Source organism: Haematobia irritans, chromosome 3, assembly GCF_050003625.1.
Source record: "Haematobia irritans isolate KBUSLIRL chromosome 3, ASM5000362v1, whole genome shotgun sequence".
Classification (NCBI taxonomy): Eukaryota; Metazoa; Arthropoda; class Insecta; order Diptera; family Muscidae; genus Haematobia; species Haematobia irritans.
Window position 1 is genome coordinate 43,706,033 of NC_134399.1, and position 19,208 is coordinate 43,725,240.

The following is a 19,208-nucleotide window of genomic DNA, read 5'->3' on the forward strand; positions in this document are numbered from 1 at the left end:
TGCGTAGAAACTTTTATTAAATACTGTCATCCACAATCTAATTATTTGGGTTTCGGTAACAATTGTCGTGGTATCTTAAACCTTCTTAACATCGTCTTCTAAATTGTATGTATGTCCATACGGAGTATACACGCAGAGAAGAAACATGATAGGTGCTATTTTTGCGGCGACCATGTAACATTTTCACCTGCAACCGTGTTGGCTCAGTGAGCAGGTTTCTAAGAAAAATATAATTGTCTTCATCTAAAATATTATTATATTGATAAAAAAAAAATTTTGTTTGAATGAAAGATAATGGTCACGATTTAAAATGTTATGGTATTCATCAAAAATGTTTTTCTTCTGGTTAAAAGAACATGGTCACAAGCTAAAATGTTTTGATCTTTATGAAAAAACTTTTGAAAAAAGGACACTTTATTTAGTTGTTTTTATTTATTTATAAACTAATTCTTGTTTATTTGAATTTATAATGCGGCTCAAGCAAACATCACCTATTTTTACACACTCTATTTTATTTCAATTTCAACAATAGTAATTATTCCATATTTACATCGCGCCCATCTAACGTACAAACGCAGACATCATGTAACAGCAAATAAAAATAAATGATGCCATATAGCAAAATGCAGAACAAAAAACAGGTACACTTTTTCAATTACACTTTCCTTTTTTGTGTTCACATAAAACCATGTGCCAATTCTGAATAAATAAATTAACACAAAACACAGTAGTTCCGTATTCTCCGTCCATTCCAAGAAACAATGAACACACGACTCTTTTCGCTTCAAAAAAGTTAAAAAATTAAATGTTCACGAAAAAAATGTAAATGGTCTTTATGGTCATGTAATGGTTCTAGACATGTCTGTAGTACGTAATTTATAAAAATACTTTTTTCTCTGCAAAAAAGTCAAAAAATTGAATGGTCAGGTACATGATTTTCCCGACCATTTAATGGGCTCAAATTCTATCATTTAGAACATGTTTGCGGTATTTGAGAATCATTTAAATGCTTATTGCCACCACCCATTTTTCTCCGCTCGAAAACTATTTTTACAAAACATAATACATGGTTTCGCGGCAATTACATGCTCTAGATAAGCAATAAATGGATGCGGCAACCAAGTCCAAAGGTGGTTTTTCTGTGCGTGTATATTAGACAAAAACGCGAATCGGATGAATTTTGCTCCTCCAAGAGGTTTCGGAGGCACGGTTATGACAGTTGGTAGAATTCTACCAAAAATGGTAGATTTTTTACTGTTTGGTAGATTGGTAGAATTCTTAATGATTGGTAGAACTCTTGATGTCTAAATATTTTCTACAGAAATAAATTTTTGATACCATTTTCTACAGAAATAAAATTTTATGTTTTTTGTTAATATTGTTGACCTTTTTATTTTAAGTTTTATGATTTTTATCTCATAATCTCGGCTATAAACTTGAAATTGTTGGTTTCTTGTTTTTTATTTTACAATATTTCGGTTGACTTCGTCAGAACCGTTTTCAAGGCTACAAATTACAAAATTGTACAAAAATTAATTACAAAATTCACAAAATAAAATCAAACTATCTATTGTTATTTACATTTTCTCCGCTGTTTGGTTTCTACTGGTGATTACTTTCTCTTGTGTTTTTGTATCGTGTGCCGATATATTCTCGCGCAGTTCTCAATATCTTTATTATAATTTATTCTCCCGTTAAGTGGAGTATTAATGATGTGTAACATCTCCAGAGCCTCGACCGAGGGGGAAAAGCCCGAGGAAACTCAATATGGCTGCCTCAAAGAGGGAAGATTTTGTTTCTCGTTTTTCCCCGGAGACAACGGCTGAGGACATTAATTGTTATATTAGGTCAAGGGTCGATGGTATATCGGGGTTTAGAACTATTAGGTTGAAGTCTCAGTTCTCTGAGAATAGGTCTTCATTTAAGATTATTGTTGATGCTGATCTCTTCGATACGCTATGTAATCGTGATTTGTTGGCCTCCTAAGGCCAAGGTGTTTGTTGATCGGTCGGACAACTTAGCTAGATTACCTACCAGGCCATCTCCAAAAGGCTGAGTGGCTCTTTTTCTATTGTTTATCAGAATTTCAGAGGGCTGAATACGAAATTATCGAGGCTGTATACTGATAGTTTTGATTTTGAGTTTGCGGTTTTGGTTATGACTGAGACTTGGCTCAGGCCATCGGTATATGATTCTGAGATTCTTTGTGGTCGTTACTTGGTGTCCAGGAAAGATCGTATGGGTAGGATTGGTGGTGGAGTACTAATAGGTGTCATTGACACCTTCCCCTCTGAGCGAATTGTTATTGACGATGTTGATGGTATTGAATTCCTTGCGGTAAGGGTAGATGTTCTAGGATTTAGGATATTCGTCATATGGTCATATATTACTCCGCCTTCGGAATATTCTATCTATGAGCGTCATTTTGTGGCAATAAATAGTATTATGTCTGGAATGAGTGATTCGGACAGGATCGTGGTTTTGGGCGATTTTAATTTGCCTATGGTGCCTTGGCTCAGCTTGTCTGATACGGAAGCGTTGACTCCACTGACTACTTCTGGTAGATCGCAATGGGTGACGACTTTTTTTAATCTTTTTCTTGATGCTGGTTTGGGTCAGATAAATGGAGTTTTGAATTTCTTTGGGAAGATTCTTGATTTGGTTTTTGTAGGCGATCCTTATAATTTTGATTTGTCCAGATGTGATCCTGTTTCTTATCCCGACGATAGTTATCACCCTGCTTTCTCTCTTTCCCTCTTGGATGTTGCTCATGGGTCTCAAATCTTTGCTGCTCGGGATGAGGTATTTTTACTATATTTTAAGCAGACGAATTTCGATTTGTTGAATTCGCTTCTTTCGGGTGTTGACTGGGGCTCTGTTTGTAGGTGTGATCGGTTGTCTGATATCGATGTGGCTGTTGATAATTTATACAAGATTTTGGACGTTTTTGTGTCTCGGACTGTTCCTAGGGGAAGGGTGGATTTCCCAAAGAATCGGCCATGGTAATCTCCTGAGTTGACGAGACTCAGGAATGATAGGAATAGGTATTTTAGACGTTATAAGAGGGCGGGATCTGATTTTGATTATGCTCAGTACTCTGTCGCTAGGTCTATTTATAATATGTAATCAAGGGCGTGTTATGTTCGTTACATTGATAAGGTTAGAAGTGACATTCATTGTAACCCGAGGTCTTTTTATGATTTTGTTAGGATGAAACGTAAGTCTTCGACTAGGCCGTCGAAGATCCGGAGGGATGATGTTGACTTTTATGGGGACTAGTCCATTGCGGACTGTTTCGCAGCTATTTTGAATCTGTTTATAGGAAGCGTACTTATAATGCTGATGGTTCATATCCCTATTTTATTAGGTCGCTTGATCGGGTGGCAATTCCAGATGGGATTCCTGCGATAATTCTGATGTTTTGCTCCGAATGTCTCTCTGCTCCATTGTCGATGTTATTTAATAGTTCATTGAAGTTCGGTTATTTCCCTCTAAGATGGAGGAGTCCTTTTGTCGTACCACTTCATTAGGGAGTCCCTTTGATGTGAGTAATTATAGGGGGATAGCAAAATTGAGTGCTATTCCCAAGGTTTTTGAGAACATGGTGACGGATGTTTTGTCGCATAGTATTTCTTCGATACTGGATCCTTGCCAGCATGGTTTTCGTAAGGGCCTATCGACTTCCACGAACTTGGGGGAATTTACTTCTCATGTTACTACACAGAGAATACAGATTGGTTGTGACAATCGAATTTATTGCCAACCTCCTTTTGGCAGTTGTAGCAACTACCAGTTTGCAGTTGTGTCACCCGACTGATTCGGTCGACACAACTAATATCTTATGTGGTGTTGGTTGGGTCTGCTGACGACATCGGTTATAGCTACCTTCATCATTCGGTTATGTTGCCCGACCTTAATATTACTCCTGACTGAATTAAAAACCAATTCCTTCCCAGTCAAATATTATATTTTATTTTATTGTATTATATGTATAGTATAAATCTAAAAACAATGTATTTGATATCAAATCATGAAAATGGCTCGATTATGTTCGTTATAAATCAGCTCGCCATGAATTGGAAATCACCCTATTCGGCAAAAATCAAATATTAATACTTGCTATAATCTTAACGTAAAAATGTCGGTTTAAATGGTTCAGAAGTAAAATCTAAAATTTTGCCGAATTCACCAGCTATCGAGAAAGTTCATATTTCTTTTGTAAAACCATGTATTTCAGTTATCAACCTCTATGGCCAGTATTTTACTAAATTAAAAGAAAAAGATTGTGGTTAATTGATCAAATTAAAGACGATGCTAGGGATAAATACCTGTCGAAACTGTATCGATTGGTACATAAAACTGGTACCTCGGAGCATGTTATTCGTGGTCAAATAGGGTACCGATAGCAATATTATTGGTTTCCCTGATAATTCAAAAGGCAGCTACTTCAGACAATACACCCTTACAAAAAATCGCTTCTGTAACATATACTCCCAAACATATTTTGCTTCAAGCATATAAATTTTTGGGTATTGCCCAAACATTTATATATTTGATTTCTTCCAATATATAATATGTTTGAAAGCATATTGGTCTAAACAATATAATATGTTTGGGTAGTCTAAGTTCCAAACATTATGTATTTTTCCATCCAAATTCAATAATGTTGTCTTCCAAAAAAACTATATGTTATTATGTGAACATATAATATGTTTGGAAACATTTTGAACCCAAAAATAATATATGCTTAGACGAATTTTCTCGCAAAAAAGATTGTGCTCAAACATTTTTTTCTGCCTAATTGTATATTCCCTCACACTTTTCTCACTTCCACGAGTTTTTTAGTTCTTAGCACCTTTTTCTGTAATACAAACATTGTAGAAGAAATTATTCAATTTTATAATTTTTTTATACCCTCCACCATAGGATGGGGGGCATATTAACTTTGTCATTCCGTTTGTAACACATTGAAATATTGCTCTAAGACCCCATAAAGTATATATATTCTGGGTCGTGGTGAAATTCTGAGTCGATCTGAGCATGTCCGTCCGTCCGTCTGTTGAAATCACGCTAACTTTTACGTATAGCCCCCATATAAACGGACCCCCAAATTTGGCTTGCGAGGCCTCTCAGAGAAGCAAATTTCATCCGATCCGGCTGAAATTTGGTACGTGGTGTTGGTATATGGTGTCTAACAACCAAGCAAAAATTGGTCCACATCGGTCCATAATTATATATAGCCCCCATATAAACCGATCCCCCGATTTGGCTTGCGAGGCCTCTACGAGAAGCAAATTTCATCCGATCCGGCTGAAATTTGGTACATGGTGTCAGTATACGGTCTCTAACAACCATGCAAAATTTGGTCCACATCGGTCCATAATTATATATAGCCCCCATATAAACCGATCCCCCGATTTGGCTTGCGAGGCCTCTAAGAGAAGCAAATTTCATCCGATCTGGCTGAAATTTGGTACATGGTGTTAGTATATGGTCTCTAACAACCATGCAAAAATTGGTCCACATCGGTTCATAATTATATATAGCCCCCATATAAACCGATCCCCCGATTTGGCGTGCGAGGCCTCTAAGCATAAGCGTAGGAAGGCCTCTGGGGAGGGGGCTTACCCCCCCCAGAAAAATTTTCGCCCCCCAAAATTTGAAACTCTGAAATGTCAATAGTTTTTTTTTAATTTTTATAACAATTAAACAAGTATATACAATCGCACAAAGTTCCGCTAAAGAATTTCATGAACAATCGAATTACTTGGGTTATGGTAGTAGTTGTCGATGGCAATGTTTGAAGTCAGATATTTATGAAATAAAGCTGTGGTTGACCTTTTCATTGATTTGATTTAGTCAATTTAATTAAAAAATAGTAATTGATATTAAAACTATACTTTCATAAATTAATATCTTAATAATGCTGCGAAAAAGCGTCGCCAAAAAAGTAGTGAAAATGTTTTTGTTTGGGTCTAGAAGTGGTGCAAAATTGGCGGAGAAGCAATTAATGTAATATGAGCTTGTCATAGGACAAATGTCCACAGTTTCAACAGCCGTTGCAATGAATTTACATCACTTCTTAAGGTGAGATCAGAATTCAGTGTTTTGAATGTGAATTAAAAAATTTTGTGATATTATCCCAAATAAATAATTTTTTATTATTTTTATGATTTTTATTGCATTCTGACGCTTGTTTGAAACGTTTTTCCTCGAATAATTTCCAAAATTATCGATTTTTCTATAATGGATTTAGCAGTTTTATGGCAAAATTTGAATAATTTGTACCAATTTATTTATTCTTACTCTTTTTTTAAACTATTTGAAAGAAAACAAAAAATTACACATTAAAATATGAAAAAATGAAGTAAAACAACTTCCTGTGTAGTTAAAATAATTGAGGACATTTTTGGAAGTGCTTTTAAAGTTGTGCCTTTAGAAAAACTCACAATTTTTATGCTGGGAAAAGTGTGGAACTACTTTTAGTTGCTTTATTATAAATTAATTGTCGAGTTATTTTGATGTCTAATTTTTTATACAATTTTATGAAATAAAACATTAATTGAACCTATAAGTTCAGTCTATAAATTTTTAGCTAGGGGGGCTATAGCCCCCCCCCCCCTAGGAAAATTGTCTACCTACGCTAATGCCTCTAAGAGAAGCAAATTTCATTCGATCCGGCTGAAATTTGGTACATAGTGTTAGTATATGGTCTCTAACAACCATGCAAAAATTGGTCCACATCGGTTCATAATTATATTTAGCCCCCATATAAACCGATCACCAGATTTGACCTCCGGAGCCTCTTGGAAGACCAAAATTCATCTAATTCAGTTGAAATTTGGTACGTTGTGTTAATATATTGCCTCAAACTCCCATGCAAAAATTGGTCGAAATCGGTCCATAATTATATATAGGCCCCATATAAACCGATCCCCAGATTTGACCTCCAGAGCCCCTTGGAAGAGCAAAATTCTTCTCATTCGGTTGAAATTTGGAACGTGATGTTAGTATATGGTATCCAACAACCATGCAGGAATTGGTTCCTATCAGCCCATAATTATATATAGCTCCCATATAAATCGATCCCCAGATTTGACATCCGGTGCCTGTAGGAGAAGCAAAATTCATCCGATCTGCTTGAAATTTGGTAGGTGGTGATCGTTTATGATATTTAACAACCATGCCAAAAGTGGTCCATATCAGTCCATAATCATATATAGCCCCATATAAACCGATCCCGAGATTTGGTTTTGGAGCCTCTTGGAGGAGCAAATTTCATCCGAGTCAGTTGAAATTTGGTACATTGTGCTAGTATATGGTCGTTAACAACCATGCCATATCCGTCTATAGTTATATATATCCCTCAGATAAAGCGATTTCCAATCACACAAAAATTGGTCCATATCAAGTTCATAATTGTATATAGCCCCCATATAAGCGACCCCCATATTCCATAACTTTTTTTTGTCTAATATATACCACGTATGGACTAACTCACAATTTAGAAAACGATGTTAAGAAGTTTTAAGATACGACAACCCAAGTAATTCGAATGTGGATGACAGTCTTTCGTAGAAGTTTCTACGCAATCCATGGTGGAGGGTACATAAGATTCGGCCTGGCCGAACTTACGGCCATATATACTTGTTTAAATTTTACCTATTGCGGACGGGGATTCGAACAGCGAACCACACAGTTTGTAAGCCACCACACTATCCACTGGGCTACGTAGCTGTTATGATCATCAAGAGATAATTATCGTTATAAGTTATATTTATATAGCATAGCTTGTGGCGCCCACGAACCGATGCAAACATAACATTGTTTAACAACATAACATTGTTAAACATACATTTGTTGGCGACGTGGACCAGTGGTTAGTATGTCCGCCTTGCATGCCAAGGGTCCTGGGTTCGATCCCTTCTTCGACCGACGCCAATTTTTTATACCCTCCACCATAGGATGGGGGGTATATTAACTTTGTCATTCCGTTTGTAACACATCGAAATATTGCTCTAAGACCCCATAAAGTATATATATTCTGGGTCGTGGTGAAATTCTGAGTCGATCTGAGCATGTCCGTCCGTCCGTCTGTTGAAATCACGCTAACCGCCGAACGAAACAAGCTATCGCCTTGAAACTTGACACAAGTAGTTTTTATTGATGTAGGTCGGATGGTATTGCAAATGGGCCATATCGGTCCATTTTTCGTATAGCCCCCATATAAACGGACCCCCAAATTTGGCTTTCGAGGCCTCTAAGAGAAGCAAATTTCATCCGATCCGGCTGAAATTTGGTACGTGGTGTTAGTATATGGTCTCTAACAACCATGCAAAAATTGGTCCACATCGGTCCATAATTATATATAGCCCCCATATAAACCGATCCCCGATTTGGCTTGCGAGGCGTCTACGAGAAGCAAATTTCATCCGATCCGGCTGAAATTTGGTACATGGTGTCAGTATACGGTCTCTAACAACCATGCAAAATTTGGTCCACATCGGTCCATAATTATATAAAGCCCCCATATAAACCGATCCCCCGATTTGGCTTGTGAGGCCTCTAAGAGAAGCAAATTTCATCCGATCTGGCTGAAATTTGGTACATGGTGTTAGTATATGGTCTCTAACAACCATGCAAAAATTGGTCCACATCGGTTCATAATTATATATAGCCCCCATATAAACCGATCCCCCGATTTGGCGTGCGAGGCCTCTAAGAGAAGCAAATGTCATCCGATCCGGCTGAAATTTGGTACATAGTGTTAGTATATGGTCTCTAACAACCATGCAAAAATTGGTCCACATCGGTTCATAATTATATTTAGCCCCCATATAAACCGATCACCAGATTTGACCTCCGGAGCCTCTTGGAAGACCAAAATTCATCTAATTCAGTTGAAATTTCGTACGTTGTGTTAATAAATTGCCTCAAACTCCCATGCAAAAATTGGTCGAAATCGGTCCATAATTATATATAGGCCCCATATAAACCGATCCCCAGATTTGACCTCCAGAGCCCCTTGGAAGAGCAAAATTCTTCCCATTCGGTTAAAATTAGGTACGTGATGTTAGTATATGGTATCCAACAACCATGCAGGAATTGGTTCCTATCAGCCCATAATTATATATAGCTCCCATATAAATCGATCGCCAGATTTGACCTCCGGTGCCTTTAGGAGAAGCAAAAATCATCCGATCTGCTTGAAATTTGGTACGTGGTGATCGTTTATGATATTTAACAACCATGCCAAAAGTGGTCCATATCAGTCCATAATCATATATAGCCCCATATAAACCGATCCCGAGATTTGGTTTTGGAGCCTCTTGGAGGAGCAAATTTCATCCGAGTTAGTTGAAATTTGGTACATTGTGCTAGTATATGGTCGTTAACAACCATGCCATATCCGTCTATAGTTATATATATCCCTCAGATAAAGCGATTTCAAATCACACAAAAATTGGTCCATATCAAGTTCATAATTGTATATAGCCCCCATATAAGCTGGGGGTCGCTTTTCTGGTTCTCTAAGTATCGTGCAAAAAGTCCATATCGACTCGTAATTATTTGTAGGCTTTCCTATACATAACTTTTTTTTGTCTAATATATACCACGTATGGACTAACTCACAATTTAGAAAACGATGTTAAGAAGTGGATGACAGTCTTTCGTAGAAGTTTCTACACAATCCATGGTGGAGGGTACATAAGATTCGGCCTGGCCGAACTTACGGCCGTATATACTTGTTATTATTAACGTCGTCTTTGCATCTAACCTGGAAATTACGAAAAATAATATGTGTGAATATAAACAAGTATATACGGCCGTAAGTTCGGCCAGGCCGAATCTTATGTACGCTCCACCACGGATTGCGTAGAAACTTCTACGAAAGACTGTCATCCACAATCGAAGTACTTGGTTTGTGGTATCTTAAAACTTCTTAACATCGTTTTCTAAATTGTGAGTTAGACATACTTTTCCTCAACCGTCGAACGGAACGGACGTCTTTTTTTAATAGCGGATAAACTCATCGTAATAGGTACCTACTAAGAATTTCAAGTATGGTGGGATATTAAGCCACCATGCAGCGAATTTCAAAGTCATCCACTGGGTTGCTAACTTCAGGGCCCAGTGGACGGGTATCGATTGGAGTTATAAATTTGGGCAATGACCAAGAATTAGGCCCAATTAGTCGACCTGTCGACGGGTCGACAGGTGGCGACACTTTGACAAGTCGTACTTTTTCTAAGGTAACGACATCAAAAGGAGGTAACCCCTCACGAAAGAGATTCAAGGAACGCAGAAATGCTTTGTTTATCCTAAAGAAGTTAGGATCAGTCGACCCAAGCGCGCTATCGGCTAAACAAAGCGATTCCTTAAAATGGGCTCAAGGAATTCTTGAGGCTGGAAAAAGGGAACGATCACCGGATGAGCTGCCATCCTCCAACGTTTGCCTCAGTTGCTAAAGACAGCCTTGTGATGGCTATCATTAATAAAGGAGCATTGGACGGTATGGTTCCAAAGCAAAAATGCTCTGTCTGTCGTCTACTCACAGGTGCTGGAAAAGTTTCCCGGTCCAGATCCTCGACACCAAGAGGCTGGTTGGTATCAAGGACGATTTATGCTAGTCGCATTTGAGGACCAGAGGTCTATAGAATGTTTTAAAGCTACTCTGATACTAATTGGTGAAGTTTGGGAAGGAGCTGCTCTAGAGTTAGTCGAGAAGAAAGACATACCGGCTAGACCTAGAGCACATGCGTGGATACCTGCAAACCCCTGACCCTGAATCTATTTTAAATAGACTGAAACGATGCAATCCAGATCTTCCAACAGCTGATTGGAAGGTTGGCCGTTTGGATGAAGTGGATGGACCAAGACGGCATGCAGTGTTTATATTGAACACTCAGTCTTTGCCACATCTAGCAAAGTCCCAGGGCCGTGTATGTTATGGCTTTCATTATATCCAAATGAAGGTATATAAAAACGATCAGCTAAAGGATTCAGAAATGGACAAGCCTCTGTCTGAATCAGAAGTAAGCGGATCCTCTTGCGAAGTCGAGGGAGATACCAAAGTTGAAGACATGGATAGACACCGTATGCGAGAGGAGGTTTCTATTGCCTCAGAACTCACCAAAGTTGAACCTATGGTTATTGCGAGAGTCACCGAGATCTCTGAAGAGGACATTCTTGATGACTCGATTGAAGCGGCTGATGTGACGGTTTTTGAAAATCTCGATGGTCCTACGGATCCTCCAGATAAATCATCATCATTGTAAGGCTGCATGTGTTGCCTTAAAAGTTCTCCTGATGAAAGGGGACATAGATATAGTTCTTATTCAAGAACCATATGTTTATAGAAACAAAATATGTGAATTAAGTACTCCGGGGTTCAAACTATTGCAGATGTAAATCGAGCCTGTATAATTGCTAAAAACGAGCTCAACTTGTTTCTGCTTTCTTCAATGTGCAATACAGACACTGTCGTTGCCAGTTTAGAAATAGCCAAATGCAAATATTGGGTATCTTCGGTCTACATGGGACATGACAGGGAGATGCATCCATGTGCCGTTAAGACCTTAGTGGAGGAGTCACTGAAAACAAAGACGAAACTCATTATGGGATGCGATGCGAATGCGCATCATAGTATATGGGGAAGTAGTGATACTAATCCAAGGGGAGAGTCGCTAGTAGAGTTTATTTTGCGTACTAATCTGGTAGTTTGCAATAAGGGAGATGCCCGAACCTTTGTCACTAAAAACAGGCAAGAGGTTTTGGACATCACCTTGGCCTCGCAAGAACTGAATGAAATGATATCTGAGTGGCAGGTTTTAAGTGAACACAGCTTCTCAGATCATCGCTACATCAGTTTCAAATTTGTTAGGAAAGCTGACTGGAATAGGTATAGGGAGTCGTTCAATATGATGATACCGGAAATAAATGAGACAAATATGAGAAATGTGTAAGATATCGAACACGCAGTGGAGCGGATTACTAAGGCCTTCAACATCTCACTGAAAGCTGCATGCCCTAGAGGGAAGCCAAGGGGGAAAAATCGACCACCATGGTGGTCTACGGAATTAAGTAATATGAGGAAATCCTGCAGGAAGCTCTTTAACAAGGCAAAGTCCACCAGAGCCCCTGAGGATTGGGACGCTTACAAGAGGAATCTGAGAGGATACAAGCGAGAACTGAGAAAGTCTCACCATAACTCTTAGAATGATTACTGCAGCAGTATTGAGAATACGTCCGAGGCTTCCAGACTACGGAAGGTTCTACCATCCACCAACTCCGCTCCAGGTTTCATTAAAACATCGGAGGGCAATTGGACAACGTCCAGTGAGGAGACGCTGGAGGTACTATTGGACACACATTTTCCTGGAAATCAGACGGTTGAACCATGTACTGGGGTGCCACAGTTGCTCAGCGGTCGTTCCCTGTCGAGGAAATTGTATCGGAAACTAGAATAAGATGGGCGCTAAATAGCTTTGGACCATTCAAACCGGGGGATTTGATGGAATTACTCCGGCGGAGTTACAAGCAGTAACTGACAAAATTATCTCCTGGTTGTCGGCGATATATAAAGGATGCATCAACTTATCATATATCCCAGGAAAGTGGAGGGAAACAAAAGTCGTTTTCATACCTAAAGCGGGAAAAGCCTCTCACTCGAGGGCGAAGGATTTCCGACCAATCAGCTTATCCCCATTCCTACTTAAGACTCTGGAGAGGATGATAGAGAACTAGCATCGATTTAAGTTTGTTCTCGAAACGACAGCATGCATACTCGAAGGGCAGGTCTACTGAGACCGCATTACATGAACTAGTCAGCTTTATTGAAAGCTCACTATCTGTCAAAGAATACACAATCGTGGCGTTTCTAGACATCGAAGGGGCGTTCAATAATGTCCATCCGAGCTCGATATTAAATGGACTGACAACTCTGAATGTTGATCCATGTATACTCAGGCTGTTAGACGAACTGCTAATGAAGAGACGTATTTCAGCCACACTAGGACAAGCAAACATACAAAGGTATGTGAACAGAGGCACTCCCCAAGGAGGAGTTCTATCACCTCTTCTTTGGAATGTTGCTATAAATAACCTTCTGGTTACCCTAGTAAAAGAAAGGATAAATCAGATAAATCACAATCAGAGATATTATTCGGAGGGCCCTCCGGATGACTGAGAAATGGGCGAAAGACAATGGTCTTGGGGTAAATCCTGCAAAGACAGAATTAGTCATGTACTGCAAAGATCGCAAAACACCCACGGTTAGGCCTATTTCCTTAGGGGGTATTGAAATGCCCTTTGGTGAGAGTGCAAAATACCTTGGCGTTATTTTGGACAGGAAGCTGAACTTTAAGCTTAATATTGAAGAAAGGGCGAGAAAAGCAACGGTAGCTTTGTACTCGTGCAAAAAGGCAATAGGAAAAAAGTGGGGACAAAAACCAAAAAATGTGTATTGGCTATACACGGCAGTAGTTAGACCTATAATGCTATATGGTGTTGTAAAGTTTGAAACTCTAATTCCCAACAGTGAGGCGTGGTGTACACAGACCCCGGGGAATAAAAGATATATAGATTTCTATACTGATGGCTCTAAATTGAATGGACAAGTGGGGTTCGGAGTATATTCTAAAGATCTGGAACTTCGAATAGCGAAAAGATTACCTAATCACTGTAGTGTTTTTTAGGCTGAAATATTAGCAATAAGAGAAGTGGTGAATTGGCAGAGAAGTAATGCTCCAAACAATATTGGCATTAATATATACTCAGACAGTCAACCTGCAATAAAATCCTTGGACACTGTGTTCCTCAACTCGAAAACGGCCATCGACTGCCGCAAATCTCTCAAAGAGATGGTTGAGCAGCCCAATATTCACCTAATATGGGTGTCTGGCCATAGGAACATACCGGGGAACTGCGAAGCGGATGAGTTGGCAAGGCTAGGGACTACATTACATATTCCAGGGGAACTAGAATCTGTTGGTATGCCTCTGGCTACCAGCATGCTCATGCTGCGTGAGAATGCTATTATGATGGCAAATGTTCGATGGGAGAATTGCAAGGGTTGTAACGACACCAAGCAAATATGGCCCCATTTAAACCTAAACCGCACACTAGATATGCTAGTGTTCTCGAGACGCCAGATATCACTCCTGATATCTGCTATAACGGGTCGCTGCCTGATAGGTGATTTTGCAAAAACTATTGGGGCGACGTATAATGACTATTGTATGAGCTGTCATGATGCGGAGGAAAAGGAATCAATAAAACTCCTCTTGTGTGAGTGTCCTGCATTTTGTGTAAGGCGTAAGCAAATTTTAGGGGCATATAGCTTCATATTACTGGCGGACCTGGAAACGTTAACTTAAGCGTCTGCTAATGTTTTTGTAACAATCTGGTTGCTTCAGCAGAAGAAAATAATCGAGAAGGTTCAGCGGTTAAAACTAGAAGTGCACATATGTAATAGGTACTTTTAGTTACTGTGGTATTACAATGGACTAAATAGTCTAAGTGAGCCTGAATCTTAATCGGGCTGCCACTTTAACCTAACCTAACCTAACATTTTATTAACCCCCTAATGTCCAATCCCTTCATTAAATAAGGAAGCTTTTAGTAAAAGACACTTTAAGACAACAAAAATGAATAAAATAAAAAGAAAACTTAGTTGAACCTGTTGAAGAGCCTTTGCCGCATATACTGAATTTTACCGTATACATTTTTCTTGATTAGTTTTCTTGCTTTTGTGTCGCTAACATTGAATATTTAATCAGCTGACAAAAAATTGGGGCATTAGAGGGTTAATCGGCATACAAGTTGTACCTCATCATTCTACCATTACTGAGGAAATCAGAGGCAGATATAAATATTGGCTGTGGTTAAATTTGCTGTTTTTGAAAATCCATCATGTGTGCAGAAATCTAAAAAAATTAATTCAACTTCGTAAAAAATTACTTATTACATGGAAGAACATATAATTTTTACAACGAACGTCCAAACACGATATTTTTTGGAAGTTACACTGAAAATAGAACTAACACTTGCCGCGAAAAATACAGTTTTACGACATTTAAAACATACATAATAAATACATAATAAAACATAATAAATAAATAAATAAATTTTATGTTTTCATTAAAATTAAACTTAATGCCCAGTTTTTTAACCTACTCTAATAAGAAATTATTACTTCCAATTTAGTAGTTTGGTTATCACCAATACATTGTGCTTAATTGTTTAATTGGCACAGAAAACTATTATTTTTTATTTCGAAGATAATACACTACAATATGCTTATTCCCTAATTTTTATACCCACCACCATAGAATGGTGACGGGGGTATAATAAGTTTGTCATTCCGTTTGTAACACATCGAAATATCGATTTCCGACTATATAAAGTATATATATTCTTTATCAGGGAGAAATTCTAAGACGATATAGCCATGTCCGTCTGTCTGGCTGTCTGTCTGTTGTAATCACGCTACAGTCTTCAATAATAAAGCAATCGTGATGAAATTTCGCACAAACTCGTCTTTTGTCTGCAGGCAGGTCAAGTTCGAAGATGGGCTCTATCGGTCCAAGTTTTGATATAGTCCCCATATAAACCGACCTCCCGAATTGGTGTCTTGGGCTTATAAAAACCTTAGTTTCTATCCAATTTGCCTGAAATTGAAAATCTAGAGGTATTTTATGACCACAAAGAGGTATGCCAAAAATGGTGAGTATCGGTCCATATAGACCGATCTCCCGATTATATTTCTAGGACTTCTAGAATCGATAGTTTCTATCCAATTCGCCTGAAATTGGAAATCTAGAGGTATTTTAGCAGCATAAAGAGGTGTGCCAAAAATGGTGACTATCGGTTGATGTTTAGGTATAGCCCCCATATAGACCGATTTCCCGATTTTACTTTTTGGGCTTCTAGAATCCGTAGTTATTATCCAATTTGGTTGACATTTGAAATCTAGAGGTATTTTAGGACCATAAAGAGGTGTGCCAAAAATGGTGAGTATCGGTCCAGGTTTTGGTATATCCCCCATATAGACCGATCATCCGATATGGGGTCTTGGGCTTATAAAATCCGCAGTTTTTATCCAATTTGCCTGAAATTGGAAATTTAGAGGTATTTTAGAACAATAAAGAGGTGTGCTGAAAATTGTGAGTATCGGTCCCTGTTTTGGTATAGCCCCCATATAGACCGATCTCCAGTTTTTACTTCTTGGGCGCCTAAAATCTGTAGTTTTTATCCAATTTGCCTGAAATTAGAAATCTAGAGGTATTTTAAAACCCTAAAGAGGTGTGCTGAAAATGATGAGTATGGGACCATGTTTTTATATAGCCCCCACATAGACCGATCTCCAGATTTTGTTCTTGGGCTTATAGAAACCCACCGTGGTGCAATGGTTAGCATGCCCGCCTTGCATACACAAGGTCGTGGGTTCGATTCCTGCTTCGACCGACCACCAAAAAGTTTTTCAGCGGTGGTTTATCCCACGTCAGTAATGCTGGTGACATTTCTGAGGGTTTCAAAGCTTCTCTAAGTAGTTTCACTGCAATGTGGAACGCCGTACGGACTCGGCTATAAAAAGGAGGTCCTTTTATCCAACTTGCCTCAAATTTGAAATCTAGAGGTATTTTAGGACCATAAAAAAGTATGCCGAAAATGGTGAGTATAGGTCCATGTTTTGATATAGCCATCAGATAGACCGATCTCGCGATATTACTTTTTGGGCTTATAGAACCGTAATTGTTGTCCACTTTGCCTGAAATCGAAAATCTGGAGGTTTTTAGGAATATAAATAGGCGTGCAATAAACAATTTTTTTTTGCTTCTAGAATCCGTAGTTTTTATCTAATTTGCCTAAAATGAGAAATCTAGAGGTATTTTAGGACCTTAAATATGAGAGCGGAAATGGCGTATATTGGTCCATGTTTTGGTTTATCTCCCAAATAGACCGATCTCCCGATTTTACTTTTTATAAACCATAGTTTTTTTTTCAAATTTGCATGAAATTTTAAATCTAAAAGTATTTTAGGAACATATGTGCACTGATAATGAAAATTACTTGAAACTGAATTATAGTTTCCAGATTTTACTTCTGGTAATCATTTAAATAATGGGGGTAAAAATCTACAGATGTTAGATTTTACATCAAGGCGTTATTGCATCGTTTTCTTGCACACTTGCACACGATGTTTATGATTCCTCTAAAACTCAAACAAATAAGGTTCTTATAAATAGGGTTCTTATAAAGGGACTATATCAAAACTTGGACCGATATAGCCCATCTTCGAACTTGACCTGCCTGTAGACAAAAGACGAGTTTGTGCGAAATTTCATCACGATTGCTTTATTATTGAAGACTGTAGCGTGATTACAATATACAGACAGACGACATGGCTATATCGTCTTAGAATTTCTCCCTGATCAAGAATATATATACTTTATATAGTCGGAAATCGATATTTCGATGTGTTACAAACGGAATGACAAACTTATTATACCCCCGTCACCATTCTATGGTGGTGGGTATAAATATGGGAAATATAAAGCTAGAGCAATTTTGATACAATTGTACAAAAGACCATTTACGATTTATCGGCCGATATATATTTGTTAGAAATATAGGACAATTTGAGTAATATTTACATTTTTTGCTACTCAGCAGTGGAGATTTTACAAGGATATTGGTTAAATCTCGCCAAGATATGTGGTCAATTGTGGGTTGTGATATATTATTTGGCCAAGTTTGGCGATATTTCCACAAGTCGGAGCTTTATTTAAAATTCGACCATTCTGTGGAAAGTTTGGCATTACAGTGTGTAGAATATGACTATGATATGGGGAAATTATCACAGAATTTTGTGTAAAATGTGGCTATTTTGACCACATTAGATCAAGATGACACACTTAAATAGCATATTAAATGTATTCTCTGTGGAATAATAATCCTGCCCCCCAAAATATTTGGCTTCCCGAAATTTTGGGAAAATACGTTGATAAATACGTCAATTATGACCAGATCGGTGATAAATATATGGCAGCTATATCTAAATCTGAACCGATTTTGTTCAAATTAAATAGCGATTGTAATAATATTTTTTTTTTATAACATAAAAGAGGTCGAAGAAAATCAAGGAAAACAATAATTAAATAGCGATTTCTTTGAGCCAATGTAAAACTCTGTGCCAAATTTGAGGACGATAGGACTTAAACTGCGAGTTGTATTTTGCACACAAAATTACATATACAGACAGACGGACAGACAGACAAACGGACTTTGCTAAATCGACTCAGAATTTAATTCTAAGACGATCGGTATACTAAACGATGGGTCTCAGACTTTTCCTTCTTGGCGTTACATACAAATGCACAAACTTATTATACCCTGTACCACAGTAGTGGTGAAGGGTATAAAAACTGTGGAAAATATAAAAATTACAAAGGGATCTTCATAAAAAATAACGAAAGGGCACTATACTCCTTTTAGAGCTGGGACAGTAAAATGAAAAAAGGAGAATAAAAACAAAGTTTAGTTCCTCTTTCCAAAATTGAAGCGGGCATTAAGTTCGAGTTTTGCCGCTAAATTATTTTTCATTTTAGTGGCAAAACTCGAATTGGTAACACCAAATAACAGTATAACTTTTTTGGGCAAATTGTATCATAACTTGGTGGGAAATGAACTAAAGCAACAATTGAATAAGTTTATTGTCTTTAAAATAAATTATTAAAGAAAAGTAACAGTGAAAACATGACCATTTTAACGCGATAAGCTGAGTACTATGTTCGGTTTTCAAGCTTGTTTTCACGGTTACTTTTTTTAATTAACTAATTTAGAAATATAAAATTATTTGCAATCAATTCCTTGGATCTTTTCCATCCATTATGTGGCAAGACTCGATCAAAATATAATCGTCTTCATAAATATATTTGTAGTTTTAATTTTGTGTTTTGGTGAAAAACCCGAACATAGTACTCACCTATAAGGTGGGTATTAAGTTCGAGTTTAGCCGCTAAAATCGTCATTTTTTCACGATCACTTTTCTTTAATAATCCATTTTAAGTAATACAAACTTTGTGGAAAATTTGCTTTAGGCGATTCCCCATCAAGATATAATAAAATTTGCAACAAATATGTATAATTGTATGCCTTTGTTTTACTGATTTAGTTTTCACTTTAGCGATTTTAGCGTCTAAACT

General features: G+C 37.8%; 1 protein-coding gene across 1 annotated transcript in view; it reads right to left on the reverse strand.

Annotated features, from left to right (window-relative positions):
• lobo (coiled-coil domain-containing protein lost boys) overlaps positions 1 to 19,208 on the reverse strand; it is a 103,966-nt gene that overhangs the window by 71,271 nt on the left and 13,487 nt on the right. The window lies entirely within an intron of this gene.